The sequence below is a fragment of the Pteropus vampyrus genome, unplaced genomic scaffold, assembly GCF_000151845.1.
Source record: "Pteropus vampyrus isolate Shadow unplaced genomic scaffold, Pvam_2.0 Scaffold1, whole genome shotgun sequence".
NCBI classification, from domain to species: Eukaryota; Metazoa; Chordata; class Mammalia; order Chiroptera; family Pteropodidae; genus Pteropus; species Pteropus vampyrus.
Genome location: NW_011888782.1, coordinates 117,771 through 134,446, shown reverse-complemented (window position 1 = coordinate 134,446; position 16,676 = coordinate 117,771). Strand labels below are relative to the sequence as shown.

General features: G+C 48.5%; 3 long non-coding RNA genes across 3 annotated transcripts in view; 2 read left to right on the top strand and 1 right to left on the bottom strand.

Moving 5' to 3' along the window:
- LOC111737783 overlaps nt 1-9,138 on the top strand; it is an 18,462-nt gene extending 9,324 nt beyond the window's left edge. Inside the window, exon 2 of the long non-coding RNA XR_002779564.1 lies at nt 6,498-9,138. This is a non-coding gene — a long non-coding RNA (uncharacterized LOC111737783). The remainder of the gene's footprint in view (nt 1-6,497) is intronic.
- A 2,447-nt stretch (nt 9,139-11,585) lies between these two features.
- Nucleotides 11,586-13,543, bottom strand: LOC111737790. Its single transcript, XR_002779574.1, has 2 exons — nt 13,434-13,543; nt 11,586-13,095 (listed from the first exon to the last, which is right to left on the bottom strand). It is a non-coding gene; the product is annotated as an uncharacterized LOC111737790 (long non-coding RNA).
- LOC105289538 lies at nt 13,432-16,627 on the top strand. Its single transcript, XR_895692.2, has 2 exons — nt 13,432-13,668; nt 16,352-16,627. It is a non-coding gene; the product is annotated as an uncharacterized LOC105289538 (long non-coding RNA).
- Nucleotides 16,628-16,676: the final 49 nt, after the last annotated feature.

The window sequence follows — 16,676 nt, the reverse complement described above, 5'->3', positions numbered from 1 at the left end:
ATCTGATCTAATTTCATGGGAGCCATTTTCTCATCTCTCTGAAGATTACTGCTTTTATGATGTTTTCTTCTACTCTGTGCATTATCTGTTTGCTTTTATTGTTTGTTGTGGTTTCTGTCTTTCGTGTCAGAGATTTTCTCCAGGGACTGGTGATTCTTGCATATCTGTTCGTATATTGAGTAGGGGTGTTAGAGAACTCTAACTGGAAACTCTGCGTGCTCTGCTTCACTGGAGGGTGGTAGGAGGACCCAGGGATTGTTGGGGGCTCAGTTTCTCTGGGCCTTTTCTCTGAGGCCATTCAGTTCCTTCTGAGAATGGTGCAATCTCCTGCTCAGGGTGGGTCAGGCAGGGGGCACTGTATTGCTGCCTGGCAGTGGTTGCGGGTGTGAGGAAAAGGGGTTGGTGGGCACATCTTTCACATGTCAACTCTCACTCAACCCCGTTTTCAGTGCCGAGTCCCCTCACCTAGCCTCTGCCCTCAACTGTGCCTGGTGGTCTGCTATCAGCAGTTCCTTGTGTGTAACTTCTCTGCATCTCCTCGGGGTGAAAGAGATAAACTCACCTGCTGCCTATTTGGGAGGGAACCAGGGTCTAACTGCAGTCTTTGCAGACTGTTAGCCTGTGCCCTGCTTTCCACTCTACCCGCTTCTGCAGTGCCTGCGTCCCAGTTCCTGAGCCTCCTGGGATCTCCTGCACAAGTGACAGGTGGGCTTCATGTGGTCAGGCCCCTCGGCATTTAGCTTGCCCATCTGCCATTTGCTTTTTCTCTTTTATAAATACACTAACGTCTTTCATCTGTTAGTTTCTCCTTCCTCCCTTCTGCCATCTAAGGATCCTTATGGGATTTTATATACTATATCTATATTATTCTGCAATTTTCTTTTTTCACTCAGCACTAGGTCATGGACATTATTCCATACCTGTACATTCAGGTCCATCCATCTCCTGGATTAATTGAACTATCCCTTTATTATGTTCACATGGGACTTGTTCTGAATTTTCACCCTTAAAAACAGGGTTGCTGGGAGCTTCCTGTGCATCCTCAGGGGAGTTGGTTTCATGCAACCTGCTCTCCACTCTTAGCCTCAATCTGCGGGACCCTTCGCTCACAGCTGGGTCAGCGCCCTCCCACTGGGTCTCTGCTGGGAGATGTGCCAAGGAGGAGTCTAGAGGGTGGCCCTCACCCTTCCGGGAAGGGAAACGTGAGCAGGAAGGTGCTGGTAAGGGAACCTGGCTTCTCTGCCAATCGGCCCATCGGAGTGCTTGCCACTGAGTCACTCTCATTATCTCCACTTTCCTAGGGAGGAGGCCTCGCCTCCATGCCCAGGGTGGCACATGAGTCAGAGATGAGGCTCCTGTCCCACTGGCCCTCACCCTTGAGCCCTGGTTCTCAGGTCTATGTTCCCAGGCAGCCCGCCACAGAGATGGCAGTGACAGGGCATTCAGGCTTTAACAATATCCAGCAGTCCGGGTTGAGGAGGTCTTCGATGGTATTTATTTAGTTTTGAATAAGTAAGATATCCACAGACTCTTTAAATGATTGGGTTCAAATACAGTGAAATCGTCCCTCCTGTTTCTGTTGCACAGCCAGAGAGGCAACTGGTGCTATTCTCTTAGGCATACTTAGAGAGATATTTTAATGAAAAAAAAAAAAAGTAGATAAAGGTCCACAGTTCCTTATCTGGAACGGTTGGGGGCAGGCGTGCTTGGGAATTCGGAATTCAAGGTGTGTATAACGGTAGTCCCACAGGAGCCCTTCTATTTCACAGGCGGTTGGTGATTGTGACACTAGGGACCAAGCAGCACAGGTGGGTGGGACCCGTACACCGTGCGGCAGACACAGTGGTAAGCTACTGCTGCATTTTTTCTTTTTTTTTTTCCTACCTTGAAAACCCTGTGATGAGACAGCTCATGCACCTCGTGGGACAACAACAAAGGTAGTGTGTGTATTGTGTCACACCCCAGCAGAGTCTGTGATAAAACATGCTGATATTTCTGCACTAAATAGGATAAATACAGCTTTAATCAGCCTTAAGTCAGTTCAGTTGAATTCAAGTTTTGCTACCGAAGGTGTTTGTACAAAATTTATTTTTAAAAAAACAATTTCTGTTTTTATAGAGATTTTTCAATTTCATAATTGTGAATAAGGGAATGTGGACTTGTGTTTCTACTACTCTTTATTGAAAAAGTTATGATAGCATTCAGTACACATTGGATCAGTACTAAAGAGCTTCTTTGTTATTGTTTTTTTGCATTCACATAGTTTTCTATTGTACATGTGCACTGTAATTAATTTAGCCTTTTTATGGATATTTGGATTATTTCCAGTTTTCTCCCCGGTTGCATCGATGCTGCAATGAATAACATTGTAAATTCATTTAACACATGTGCAAATATATCTGTAGGGTAAATTCCTAGCAGTGGAATTGCCGAGTCAATTAAAAATAATGATAGTTAACATTTGTATGGCATTTACTAAGGGCCAGGCAATGTGGTAAATGCTTTACAATAATTAATGTATTTTAATTCTTAAGAGAATCTCCAAACGTAGCTACCATTATCATCCCATTTTACAGATGAGAAAAACTGAGGCACGGAGAAGTTAGCTGACTTGGACATCTGGGATTCAGACCAAGGTGCTCTGGCTCCAGTTCATTCTCTTAACTATCACATTCTGCTGCCTTTCGAAGGTCGTGGGAATTTGTAACAGAGGGATATTGCCAAATTGTCCTCCCTGTAGCTTTACCAATTTTTGTTCCCACCAGTAGCGTGTGAGAGTTCTTGTTCCCCGCCAACGCTGTGCTGAGTCAAACGTTTTGATCTCTGCCAATCTGATAGGTGAATATGGTATCTCTGTGTAGTCTTAACTTGAATTGCTTTTACTATGAGTCAGGTTGAGCATCTTTTCATCTAAGGGCCATCTTATTTCCTTTTCCATAAACCACTCATTCATGTCTTTTGCTCATTTTTCTTTTTGGTAGTTCTGTGATTTGCGTTGAGGCTTTTCATATCTTAGGAAGACGAGTCCTTGGTGATTCAAATTATACAGCTCTTATCCCACGTAGCCATTTGTCTTTTGTTTTTTCTTGTGGTGATTTTGGGGCAGAGTATTGTGAGGAGATAAATGAAGGAGAAAGCCTTCAGCATTAGGAAGTGGACGGAGGGAGAACACAACAGATCCCTAGGGAGAGTGGCCTAGAGTGGCAGGAGACAAGGAAGGTGATGGAGAGAGTAAAGGCACTCCTTGTGGAGACAGGGGTACAGGGTTCAAACACACCAGGTGTAGCCCACTCAGACCAGAGGCTGGGAAGAGGAGGGGCTCCATGGCGGACACAGATTTCTTTCCAAAAAAGGACTGTCCAGCTACAAAGCAGGGCCCATTCAGCTTTCAGACCAAGTTTATGCTCTTGGCGTGGCTTTGGCCATTGACCAAGCCAGGTAGTGAGACGAGAGCCTAGCCATTTCCACCTTTCCACCCAATACTGACTCCTCTAGCAGGCCCTGGCGGACTAGCAGAGACGGTCAGGTCTCATTGCAGTCTAAAGGCTCTAATCCCGTTTTCTCCTTCTCTCACAGGCATTACCTCCCCCCTCCCCCCGCACCCCCCAGTAATCATTCCTAACTCCATCTCAGCACATCAGCTTCCTGGTAAACCCAAGCTGCCCAGACTCCTAAAATCTTTCGGCAAAAATTGGGATTAAAAATTTTAGAACCAAAGAGCCATTTCTCTGTTTAAACAATTCACTGAAATATATTTCATATTATTGGAGTCTAAAGATTTTCTTGTTTGTTTCTATTGGGTGGTGATTATAAATGCCCTGTGGCTTAGACATAAAGTGAAAATGTCACACTGTGAGTAAAGGCAGCCGAGGGTGACCCTGCCAATGCCTGGAGGGGTTCTGATCTCAGCTCATAAGCTCATAGGCTGGAGGAGCAGTATGGAGTGGCTGATACGGGTCTGGGGGTGACTGCCAGGCAGACCAGGACCTCTGGAAGGGCCTCTTGGGTAAGGTATGTGGGAGCACCTCCAACGCTGGCTTGAGGCTCAAATACCTTCTCATTGGCAGCCACGAATGAACTGGATTGTGCCAGCCCTTATCTGCAGCCTCTCTTCGGTCCAGTCACCTGCTGTTGTGTCCTGACTGGTCTCATCTTTTATATGTTACCAGCGTGATCCCATCACACCACTTCTTGGTCTTAAACTTTGGATGGTTAACCCTGGAGTCTACCCCTCTCACCTGTGATTCCAGGCTCTTTATATTCTGGTTCTCGTCCTCCTTTCCTGTCTCTGTTTAACCACCTCCATCCTTTACTCCTTCATTCCACACTCACAGGACCACTGGCCATTTTGAGAACCCAAGAGGCACTGTGTCCCTCTGCATCGTCACAGCTGATCTCTCTGCCTAGAACATCCTTTCTGTTTCTCCCTACACCTCCAGGCCTAGTTGATGTATCAGCTCCTCAGATGTGATTTACAGCGGGGGAGAGGTTGAGAGGAGGTATAAAAATGTAGGTTCGGTTTGCCATGTTCCAGTTTCCTTTAGTGACTGTGGCAAGTATTCAGAGTACTCTTAATTAGTAAACACCTCTCCCCCTGCCCACTCCCCTTTGGAACTCTCGTGTCCTTGAAGATGCTCCGTGCAGAGACTAGACCATGCGAGGACTAGGTTAGATGGGTCACACATACATTCCTGGAAGACAGCCTAACTGTCATCTCTTGGCCATTCATCCTGCAGCCATCCCCACCCCATTCCCACCATACATACCTCCATGACCGCAATCACTGATCAACATTAAAACCACTAATCTGGATCAGGCATTCTTTGAACTCTCTCACCAAGACTGCCTGAAATGTTGAAATGCCACAGAATGCAAATCAGCCCCAAAATACTTGTCGAGCATATAATATGGGCAACGAATGGTGGTAGGTGATAGGCCAGAGGGTTACAAGGAAGCATAATATGTGACAGAGTACCTGGCCCCAGGGGAATAGATTGCCCAATTTGTAGACAGGGCAAATACCGATCAACCTACGGTTATGCATGTAAGCGACACAGGTCCTAAGTGACAGGAAACCTCAGGAAAATGCTCACTGCAGCTGAAGCAGCCAGGGAGAGTTTCCTCAGGAGATGGGAATTGAGATAGGTTTTGAAGAATGGCAAGAATTTGGAGAGACTAGAGAGTGAGGAGGACCTCTAGGGAGAAGGTGGCTCCGTGAATCACTCAGGAGGAGTCCTACTTATTTTGTTTGATGAGCCTGGGGTGCATCAGATAATTCCATAAAGCACTGGTTCTCAACCCTGGCTGAATATTTTAATTACTGGAAGCTTTAAAAATGTACTGATACCTGGGTCCCACCTCCAAAGAGTTTTATTGTATTGGGTGTTGGGAATTTAAAGAGCTCTCCAGGTGATATCTGATATGCTGCCAGGGCTGAGAGCCTCTGCTTTACAGGAAGTTCAGGCAGTGTGAGAGCGCTCAGCCTGTCAGCCCTCAGGCACACACACCTGTTGGGCTCTGACACTTCTAAGGCATGCCTTTCATTCCCTCCTCCTGGACAGTGGCCACCCCAGGGAGGGGCCCCGGCCTCTCTTACAACCCACTCACACACCTGGCACCAGGCTCCCAGGAGGATTTCTGTCTTCTAGTTTCACATCAAACAATCACAGGGTGATCAACCAGGCCACAAGCTGCCTGGCTTTCCCTCTGCCATCACTGCCTCTCTTCCTGTACTTTCCTAAAGCTCCGAAGGAAGCCGTGGCCAGCCAGAGAGCTGTTTCCCAGGACAGCGCCATTTTCAGTGGGCCTTGGGCCAAGCTTCCTGAAGACATATCTACATACACCGGCTTGACAGGGGCCTATGCACAGGCCACAAAGGAGATTTCTCTCTCTGCATTTCCTGGCAATTAGCAGGGCCTGAATAAAGTCCAGCTTGCTCTTTGAGTCTACTTCCACAGAGTGGTCTCAAGAATGTGGCTCCTCCTTTCAGAGAATTCTGTACGTGTGGCTACTGGCCACTGGCCAGTGTGCCCAGTCAGGAACACATTTGTCACAGGTTTGACTCAAGGGGGCCACTATTCCCCCTCCTTTTAGTAGCACAGCAGGGTTGCCAAACGGCCACGGGGAAAGAGTACATGGGGGTGACATTTATGGTTTTCTGAGAAGAAACATTGCTACATCCTGGGGTTTATGATCCAGGCAAGAGGTAAAATGCCCTGGCTCTGAGGCCTTTTTATTTAGTTATTGATTTAAAAATAACTTTAATGATTTTGTTTTAAAACGATAACATTCTTTATTAAAAGAGGAAAAACATGCAAACAGCAACATACCCCTGGCTCAAGAAAGCCACTCTCTTGAACACTTTGTGAGCTTGTCCAAAGGCAATTCGGCTGGCACGGGATATGCTGCGCTGGGCAGGGGCATGGAGGACATGACCTCTGCAAGCACTCCCCGTCCTGGGCTTGCATCAGTAATGCCATGACTCTCTCTCCAAACAGCCCCTCTGAAGATTTCCCACCACCCTGCCTTCTTGGAAAGAATGTCCAGCTTGTCCCCCACCAGAACCCAGCCAAGAAGAGAAGATGCCGAGGTGGTGGCTCATCTTCCTCGGGTCGGGTAGTGTCGGGAGAGGCCTCTGAGCAGTCATCTCCGTTGCCTCACAGCCCTCCAGCTATGCTAAGAATGCGAACCATTTCCCATGGGACTGGCAACTGCCAAGCAATTCTGAGCACAACCTCCCCAAATATCTGCTTTGCAAACAGATAAAACAGAGAAGCATCCTGAAAATGTGATCTTCAGCCAGTCACCTTAGGCAGTTGTGCATGTCTGCTTGCCTGCTGGGAGTGTTTCTGCTTCCTGAGTCCATCTCAGAAGTGTTGGGGAGCCAGCCTGGGATGTGGCCGTGTTCCTCAAGGGGGTAAAGAACAGAGAACTCTCTGGAAGGGGACTCTCAAGGGAACAGGGACCAAGCGATGCCCTGGGCTCCTTGCAGGGGTCTGGCTCCTATCTCAGTGCTGGAGTTATTGCTGACCAGTTCTAGGGTCATTTGAGTGCCTTATGGCTCCTGAGATGTCTGGGCATGGAGCTGCCTTCACCTGCAACAAGAAGCCACCTCAGCCAGCCTCTAGCCTTCCCAGTCTATACCACTTGGGATTTTGTAGCCTGAGTGAATGGGGATAGTGGCAGGGGCAAGGCCATGCCAGACTTGGCAGAGTTGGGGGGCGAGAAGAGAGGCAGAGGACATGGCTTTCTGAGTAGCTCTCACTTTCCTAGAGACTCTAGAACACCTTGCTGCATCACTGCAGGCATGATCAGGCCCCAGTGACCTACGTAACCCTCCAGACGTGGGGCAGATGGAAGCACTGACTCATCCCAGGGGAGACTGACTTGGGAAGGGTGGGGGTGGGGAGGATTTATAATCTCAAGACATTGAAACCACCTAAATGTTCAGTGATGGCTCAGTGAATCATGATATGTCCACAGGATGGAATATTATGTAAAAGTGATTATTGTAAAGACTATGTAGCAATACTACAAATATTTATGATAGAATGCTAGGTGAACAAAAGGAATATATGCATATTTTTTTGCACATGAACAAGAGAAGACTGAAATGGGCTTTTAAAAAAATAGCTGTTTTGCTGCAGCAGTGTGATTATGAACCTTATTTTTAAAAAGAAAGCAGTGGCTTTAAAGTCAGACAGATCTAGACTAGTAGCTAAGTTCCATTTCTTACTAGAAATGACCCTGGCAGATAGCATAATGTGTCTGAGATTGGTTCCTGATCTGTAAAATGAGTACGATAATTCCTACCTTACAGGATTCTTGTGAAGATAAATCAGATGAGGCATTTCCTCCCTTCTCTCTTTCCTTTCTTCTTCCTCTTTCTCTCCCTCCTCCTGCTTAGTTTTCACTAATACAGCACAGTGCAGTTATCCACAGAGGCGTCTACCACCAGGCCATCCTTGGCATTTGCCTATTTGTGCTCCAAGCAGAGACGAAGCCCATATGTTTGGATGAGGAGGGCCAATGATGACTGTAGTCCACACAGCCATGGATAGGGATGTTTGTTTAGTCTTGTGTTTCAGAGCAGCCCCCAAGCAGTAGTTGAGGCCATAAAGATGGAAGCAGGAGTCTTGGGGCTGACCTGGCTGGCACCACACACTGAGTAGACCCTTCTCTCTTCCATCTGCTGGGCTCATGTTCTCTTATATCAAGCACGATCAATGGTTACCAAAGCCGGAGGCAGGTGCCTCTTGCAGACAAAGAGGTGATTTCCAGTGATTTACACTCTTTCATTTTAAGAGTGTAGCATTTACATAGATGTTCAGGAAAAAATGAACCAGTAGTTATAAGGGTACAACAGATATAAAATGATCTAAGCGATATAAAATGATATAAAATGGCTAAAGAATGAGCTGAGATAAAGGGAAATATTACATAAATAGTAGTTGGGGTTGTGTCTGGGTATATCGAACACCACCAAGGAGGCAAGGGGATGACTGAAGCCTGAGGGTCACTGCTCTACCCTCTTGCATGTGTCTGTCTCTTCCAGGGTCTGCGCCCTGACCCCTCCTATTACAGCAGAGAGATCTTTCTAAAACAACAACAACAACAACAACAACAACAACAAAAACCTCTTCATTATAAGGCAATGACCTTAAAGAGAAGTCTAGACGTCTCTTTGGCAAGACCTCCAAGGTCCTCTGGGATGGGACTTTGCCTGTCTTACGAGCTTCCCAGTCACTCTCGTCCTCTTCCCACTTTACATTCCTATATCCTGGATTTCCAAACCCAGCTTGCTGGCCAGGCCTCTGAGTCTTGGGATATGCTGTCTCCTCTCTCTACCTGTGATGTCCTTACCTCCTCGTCTGTCTTAAGGACTCCTATCCAACCTCCAGAACTTTTTCAAGGGTTTCTTTCTCTTGTGAAACTGCCTTGATCTCTTTGCAAAGGGTTAATCCTGCCTTCTCCTCTATCTTGAAGCTTTATCATATGTAGCCCAAAGCTTCTGTTTCCTTGACTATCTTCTTGATGAGGTGGTCTCTGAGGACCTAAAGCATTTCGTTTAGCATCCTGTAACAGTAGTAGGTATATGACAGGTGCTCAATACTAATGAAAATACAATAATTATAGCTATTGTTTGAGAAGTGTTCTCTGTGCATTATCTCATTTAATCCTCACAGCCTCCCTAAGAGAAAGGAACTATTGACACACCCATCTTAGACAGGAGGAAACTGAGGCTCGGAGACATAACTCATTTGCTGCACAGCTGGTAAGTGAAGGAAGCAGAATTTGAACTCAGGCTGCCTAACTTGTGTGCTAGACCCTTAGCTAACCACTACCCATTCTCCCACAGTTTAAGGTTGCCCCCTCAGTAGGGCACACTAGGTGGGCTTCTGGCCACTTAGGTCGGGGCACTCCTTCCAGCCACCACGTATATGGCAGCAATCTTAGGGCAGTCTTCTGGGCTACTCTTTCAAGGTCACAAGGAGTGGTTAACCAGAGGAAGGAGAAAATAGAGTTGAGGCACATGCCTTATGGAATTTTTCTGGCCTTTTGTGAATTCTGGGAAGAGAAAAAATGGCTGCACTTATTCCAAGTATGTCAAGATAATAAGGGACTCTTTGCTGCTTAGATGCAAAAATCTCAGGCAGCCAGCACCTGCAAGCAGCAGGCAGAGAATCTGAGACCTACAGGTCCTGAACTGGGGCCCCAGGCTCTGGAGTGGGGCAGCTGGCCTAGACCTGGAGAAGAGAAGCGAGGAGGGAAGGAATCCTCAGGGCCCCAGCCAGCATTTCCTGCAGGAAGAATTTTGTCCTTGTCCCTGGAATGTGGGCGGACCCCTCCTGTGAGGAAAGGGAAGTGAACTGCTGCCTCCCTCCAAGCCTCTGACACCCCACCACTCCTCAGGCTCAGCACCCTTTTTTCTTTGGGGGCATCCGGCTGTCTGGTAAAGCCTCATTCCTCAGCAACCCTCTCATCCGAGGAGAGGCCCTGCTGAATGGGAGCTCTGCAGAAACACATTGTGTTATGAAATGCGATCTGCTTTCAGAATCACTGCACTCTCCAAGAGTAAGGGCCAACCCTGCTCCCCTCAGTTAGGGCAGATCAAGTGGAAGCCAGTGAAGGGAAGAGTCCCACGTAAGAGGAAGTGGCCCGAGGATTTGGGTGGAGGAGGGGAATAGCAGACAGCAAGGGCCTCTGGCTTCTCCTCCTCTGGAATCTATTTATTTACATAATTCTAAACGTCTGAGTTGAAAATGGAAAAGGACAATTAATGAGCAATCTTCATGCACTTATGCATCCATAAATTCAGCCAACAAGTTTTTTTTCATTCAGTGTGTGCCCTGGGGCTGGATATGATGCCAGGTGCTGAGTATTAAGAAGTATCTAGAATGTCTAGATTGATGTTTCTTACTTGGAGGTGGGTTTGCCTGAGATTTACATACTCATGCTGGGCCCCACCCAACCTAGGAGTCAGGACTTTTGGGGAGGGGTCTGGGTACCAGGACTTTGAAAACTCCCCAAGTGACATGGACATGAATCTCTGGTCCAGATACAATGACCAGATTGAAACATATTTGTTCCAAACAGAAGTATCCACAGTCTTATCTCTGGGAAGGAGTGGGCATAACCTCTGGCTTGGATTTATTCACTCATTCACTTATTCATTCATTCCACTGGTATTTAGCATTTATTGAATTCTGTCCGGGGCCATGCCCTGCACTAGGCATGAGGTTGCAGAATGACCTTGCCCTCCCGGGGCTGTGAAGTCTCATCATGCCACTCCTCCCTCCGTGATGCTCCCCATTTCATTTTCATGAAAGCCAAAGTCCTTACAGTGAACCAGCGGCCAGGCCCTACGTGACCTCTTCCCCAGTACCTCCCTGACCTCCTCTCCCACTGCCCTCCCTCTGCTCCCTCTGCTCCCTCTGCTCCAGCTGCCCTGCCTCCTGACTCTTCCTTCTATAAGCCTTCACTCTAGCTGCCCCTTCCCTGGCATGCTTCTGCCCCAGGCCCCCTCTGCTAACTACCGAAGGCTACAACTTGCACCCACCCCCAGCACTGCTTATCCTGTTCTTTTGCTTCTGTTTTCCTTAGTGCTTCTCCCCTTCTTGTCATTTTCTTGTTTATTCTGAATATCGTTTACTGTCGACTGTCTCTCCCTCTCCTCCCACAGAATGTAAGCACCCAGAGGGCAGCATCTTAGCTTTGTCAGTGATGTAGCCCAAGCATCGATAATAGTGCCTGGCACGTAGTGGATCCTCAATAAATACTTGTTGAATGAATTAAGCAAATAGTAATACAGATAAGGGTAAAATTACTAATGTGGGAAGTGCTGGCTAGAAGAGAATGAGAAAATTTATCTCTGAGCTCCTCCCAACTCTATAATTTTACTTTTGTTTTTCTTTGAGACATCGTTCAGTGTTTACAATTATCCTGTGTGGTCAAGACCATTCCTTTCTATTTTTGTTACCGCTGTGTTTTCCCATGGCACGAGCCTCAGGAGGGGAAAGTATGTTGAAGACCCAGCGGTCCTCTGCCCCAGGGCTCTCTGTCACATCCCTGTGAGTGAGGGCAGCAGGTGACCTCTTGGTGTCCAGTCACGTATTCAGCCAGGATGAGTCACTGAGCCTGTTCAGAAGGCTAAGATAATAAAATTTTAGAACGATTGTAAAAATACCTAACATGCCAGCAGGGAATCATCAATCAGCAGATTCAGGAGGTTCTAAGACTTCTGACCCTCTAAGGAAAGGGTGCTCCAGGGTGGCAGATATTGTGTGTGTGTGTGCACGCTTGTGTAAAAGGAGCTGGACCAGTGACCTCATCCCCAGGATCCCAGCAAAGGTCAGGAAAGCTACGTCTCTGAGGCAGGACAACCACGTGGATGGTCTAACTCATCAAAGACAAGATGTGTCAGAACCCTGAAGGCAGCCAGCCTTGCCAAGAGGGCAGGGAGACAGCAGCCTTGGGCCAGCTAACTGGACCCTTAATTGTCCAAGGATGAGGTGGGGGCAGCAAGTCATTGAAGTCTGATGCCCTCAGTCAGCCTTCTATCATGAGTGAGACAAGTGTCCAGAATCATGGTCATAGTGACCATGAAGGTTAGTCTTTAGCCTTGTTGATGTACCTCTTTCCCAGAGAGCCAGGGCATGGGCTCTAGGAAAGTTGGGATAGAGAGCAGACTATGTCAAGGAGAGAATGCCATCCTGTGTTGTTTAAAATAGGGCAGCCACCACTGGCATTTTGCTGATGTCCAGCAATTTCTTGGTGCCTCAGAACCCTTGCCCTTCTTTAAATGTGCTGAAGGCAGTGCCTGGCAAGCCCAGGGATGGTGGGTGCAGATGGCTCAGCTGAGGAGTCTGCAGTGAGGGGAGGAGCCCTGGATACAGCCTGGTGCAAGGTTCTCTGCTAGGGCAGCGCGAGGCTATCTACAGGAGCCCAAGAGGAGCAATGGAGATGGAGACACCAGGCCAAGGTGGCTGCAGAGAGAGGGGTCAAGGTAAGAGGTGGTATGGGCTGGGTCAGAGCTGGCACACTCCAGCAGGGGTGAGACAGGAGGTCACAAGCGGTGACTGAGGTAGCATGGTGTGGCCAGCGGAGGTCAGGTCCTGGGAGCTCACAGAGAAGAAAGAATGCTGGGAATATCTTCTGTTGAGAATGAATCCAGGCTGGAATTTTCTGTGGCTCGATCAAGTCGCCTTCTGTGTTCTAATGACCCAGACCCAGGTCCCAGGCCCTCATGGACAGCCTTTAAAGGCTCCACCACGGGCGCCAGCTTTCTTTCCTCGCCTCGTGCAGTCTTGGCCCCATGGTCCCGGTGCTTCCCATAACTGGCTTCTTCTTTTGCGCCTTTGCTCTTTTCCCACTCATCCTTCACGATAAAATGCCGCCATTTCTGGAAGCCTTCTACAAACATGCTAGTGCCCTTGGTGACTTGGAATGGCTCTTTTGTCTAGGAGTACCCCTCCGTGAACCACAGACACATCGGCACGGGTGATACAGAAACACCTGCTCTACACATAGTGAGTTTTCTCTCATCTGCATCCAGCCAGCTTGAGCTCCTCCACTGCAGGGCTGCTGCATCCATGCCTAGCACAGTATTAGAGGAGGTGCTGAAAATGATGCTTGGACATATGGTTCCCTGTTCCCCCTCACCCGCCTCTGGACCCATTCCTGGTGTCCCTCTCCCTCCCTCCCTCCTTCTCCTTTGGGGAGCTGTAAACTGTGTCATCCTTCTGCTGCTGAAAGTGATGAATCACCTGTCCCCACATCAGCCCCACGTGGTGAAAATCTCCCATCCAGGAGTGTGCAGGAAGTGCCACAGACTGTGGCTTGGCCTTGTCATAAGGAGCAAATGAGAGGGTGCTGGGCCTATGCAAGGCAGGAAGGGGCGGGCGGGGGTGGGGGTGGGGGTGGCGGAATCCCACCTCCTATCCTGTGCGTGTTCTTGGTTTCTTCCTGCTGGGGCTGTGTAGACAGGCAGTGGTGTGGCCCTCAGCTGCGGTGGGCCTCCCGGAGTCTTGGGGCATCACCGGCAGATGCACAGCTAGGCATGGCAGGGAGGGTGAAGACAGTACTCAGCAGCACAGCAGAGCCCAGACTGCCTGACAGATGATGGGGACACAGAGAGCTCCAAGAAGCTAAGGAGGAGCCAAGGCCCAGGTGAGCTCCTCCTTAAGCCTGACTTGGGAGGTAGGCAGCAATACCAATGTAGGTAAAGGTAAGGGTAGGGCCTGAAATGGGCCCTGGGGTCTTTTAGCTCTACCAGATCAGCTCAACGGGAAGCCAGGACCGGGAGGGCCAGGCAGGATGGGGAAGGTTGTGGGCCAGGACCAGCACCTTGAGAAGCCAATGGGCTGCTAAAGGGGACTCAATTCTGGGTGAGGCCCAAGAACCAATGGTCATGCTTCCTCTCATGCCCAGGGGTTCTGGGTATGGGCAAGCCTGGGCCTGATCCCTTCCATGGTCACTGTCTAGCAGGGAATCTGCTGGAGTGAATGGCCCCAGGAGTGAAGCTGCCCATGGGCAACTTGTATGCTGGGCCCCTGGCTTCCTCCCCCACTCCTTCTGTAGGTCACTGGTGGGAGCTTGAGGCCAGAGCTGCCAAATAGCAGGGTGCATAGCACTGTGGGCCTCTGAGTGGGGATGGCAAGCCAGCAGGGTGAGTCTCCAGCTGTTCCTAATATGCAAAACTGGCCTTTCCACTCCCTGCCCCCAATCCTGCCCTGGTGCCCTCTAGGCAATCAGGATGGCATTCAACTATAGCCTCAGTCTATGAGGCCCTTGTAATGAGATCTGGACACCCTCTGCAGCCTTACCTCTCATTTTTCTTCACCTGGTAAATCACTCCAGGTCCCTCTGCCTCAAGCACGTGGGACTCAAAGGCCACTCCGTCACTCAGCTGTCTCACTCATCTTGCACTTGTTGCTCCAGTAGGGGAGTGGCTCTGACCCCCAACTAGTTCCTCCCTGCAACCCCACAGCTCCCACCTGCCCCCTGCCAGGTCAGTGCACTGCTGAGTGGATCCACACTCTTAACTAAGTCACTGAGGATCTCATGGTAACAGCCTCTCCCGAGTAATTCCCTTCTCAGCCTGCAAGTTCCTGCAGTGTGCTCACCCATCTGGTGGCAAGGTCCCCACTGCTCTAGAGCTTTCTAGCTACAAACCCATAGGCAAACTAGGCTACCTTTTTATATTCATACACTTAAAAATACCAGGGAAGATTGCCTATTGGCCCAACTTAAGGCAGTTATCCACCCTTGGACTACCCACTATGAGTAGGGTATTTAAGAAGATGACAGTTCTCATTCATAGTGCATGGTTGGAGGAGAGCAAAGAGCAGATTCTAGGAGATGGGTGCTGCTCCAGGCAGACAAAATAACGGTAAACATTGCATGAGTGAATGAGTGAATGAATGAATGAGCGAAGAGCAACACACGTGGTCTAGCTTCTAGAGTGTTTGTAAATCATTCTCAAGAGCTCTTACAAAAGCCTATGTTCCCACATTTCATAGATGAGGAAAGAGGCTTAAAGTCACACAGTGAATAAGAGTAGTCAAGATACCACGTCTGTATAGCATATGACATGTGCGCCCTGGGAGGCTTTCCTCCCACAGAAATGTGGGCAGTTAGACCTCTCCTGGGAAGTCACTGGAGAAAAGAGCAAATGTTTGCCTGTGAGGGAGGGAAGAGGGGACTCTGCCAAGGGTTAAGCCCAAGCCCATTCCTGCACCAGCTCTCATATTTGAAAATCTTCTCTTGCCTTGGTCAGTATTGTACATGAGGACGTAGCTGCTTCTTTGGGGATTGGAGATCATGTCATCCTTGCTTTAAGGTTAGACTATGATTCGTAGCAATGAATATCTGAGTTGTGACCAGAGCTATATGGGCCCCAAGACACGGGGGCCGTTATCCAGAATCGGATGAAGATGAGAGGGTTCTTGATCTGGGCTTTCGAGGGTAAGCGGGCTGCTCAGTTTCCGCTTCCTACTACCTCCTCCCCCACACACAAGGAAACGCACTGGTTTCTCCCGTGCCTTTAACACACGGCACTTTCTTCAGTGCATCACAGTCAGCGGCTACACTTGCTTTTTAAGGGCAAGCTCTGCGTCTCTTCACCTTATCCTCCCAGAACTTGGAGCCTATGGTAGATTGTTTGCAAAGATGGCTTCAATAGCTCCTCTCATCCCTATGCGTTGCTCCTTTGCCACCTTTTCTGTGAAAAGATAGAGTCTATTTTCCTACCCCTTGAATTTGGGCTTACCCATGACTAGTTTTGACCACTTAGAATGCAGCAGCCTAGTCCTCATGAGGCCTGCAGCTTTTACTCTTGTTCTCTTTGAACCTGCCAAGCTGTGTATGAATGTGCTTGTGTTGGTTGCTGGAGTGTGTGAGACCACATGGAGTAGACAAGTGCCATTGCAGTCGACGCCCAACTGACTACCACCAGCACCAAAAGTCAGACATGTGAATAAATCCATCTTAAACCTTCCAGCCCCATAGAGCCACTAGAAAACTGTAGTCACACTAATGACTCAGGTGAGACTAGGAGAAAAGTCTCCCAGATGAGCCCAGCCCCGATTGCTGACTCAAAGAATTGTGAGCAAATACAATTGTTGTTTTAAGCAGCTAAGTTTTGAAGTGGTATGTTCCACGATAATAGATAACAGTACAGGGCAGTTCCTAGTTGTAGTGGGTTGTGAGTCCCTCAAAGATACGTTCAAGTCCTAACCTCTAGAACCTGTGAATGTGACCTTATGTGGAAATTTGCTGATGTAATCAAGTTAAGGTGTGGTCATACTGAATTAGAGTGAGCTCTAAATCCGATAGCTGATGTCTTTTTAAGAGAAAGAAGAAAGAGATTTGGATACAGCAACACCGAGGGAACACAAAGAAGAAGGCCATGTGATGACGGAGGCAGAGATTGGGGCTGGCTGATGCTACTATAAACCAAGGAAAGCAAGGATTGGCAGGGGTCACCAGAAGCCAGGAAGAGGCAAAGAAAGGCTCTCTCCTAGTGCCTTTGGAGGGAATATGGCCACCTTTGGAGGGTATTCCCACCTTGATTTCAGACTTCTAGCCTCCAGAATAGTGAGAGAATAAATTTCTGTTGTTTAAGCCACCTGGCTTGTGGTAATTTGTTATGACAGCCCTAGGAAATGAATATACTG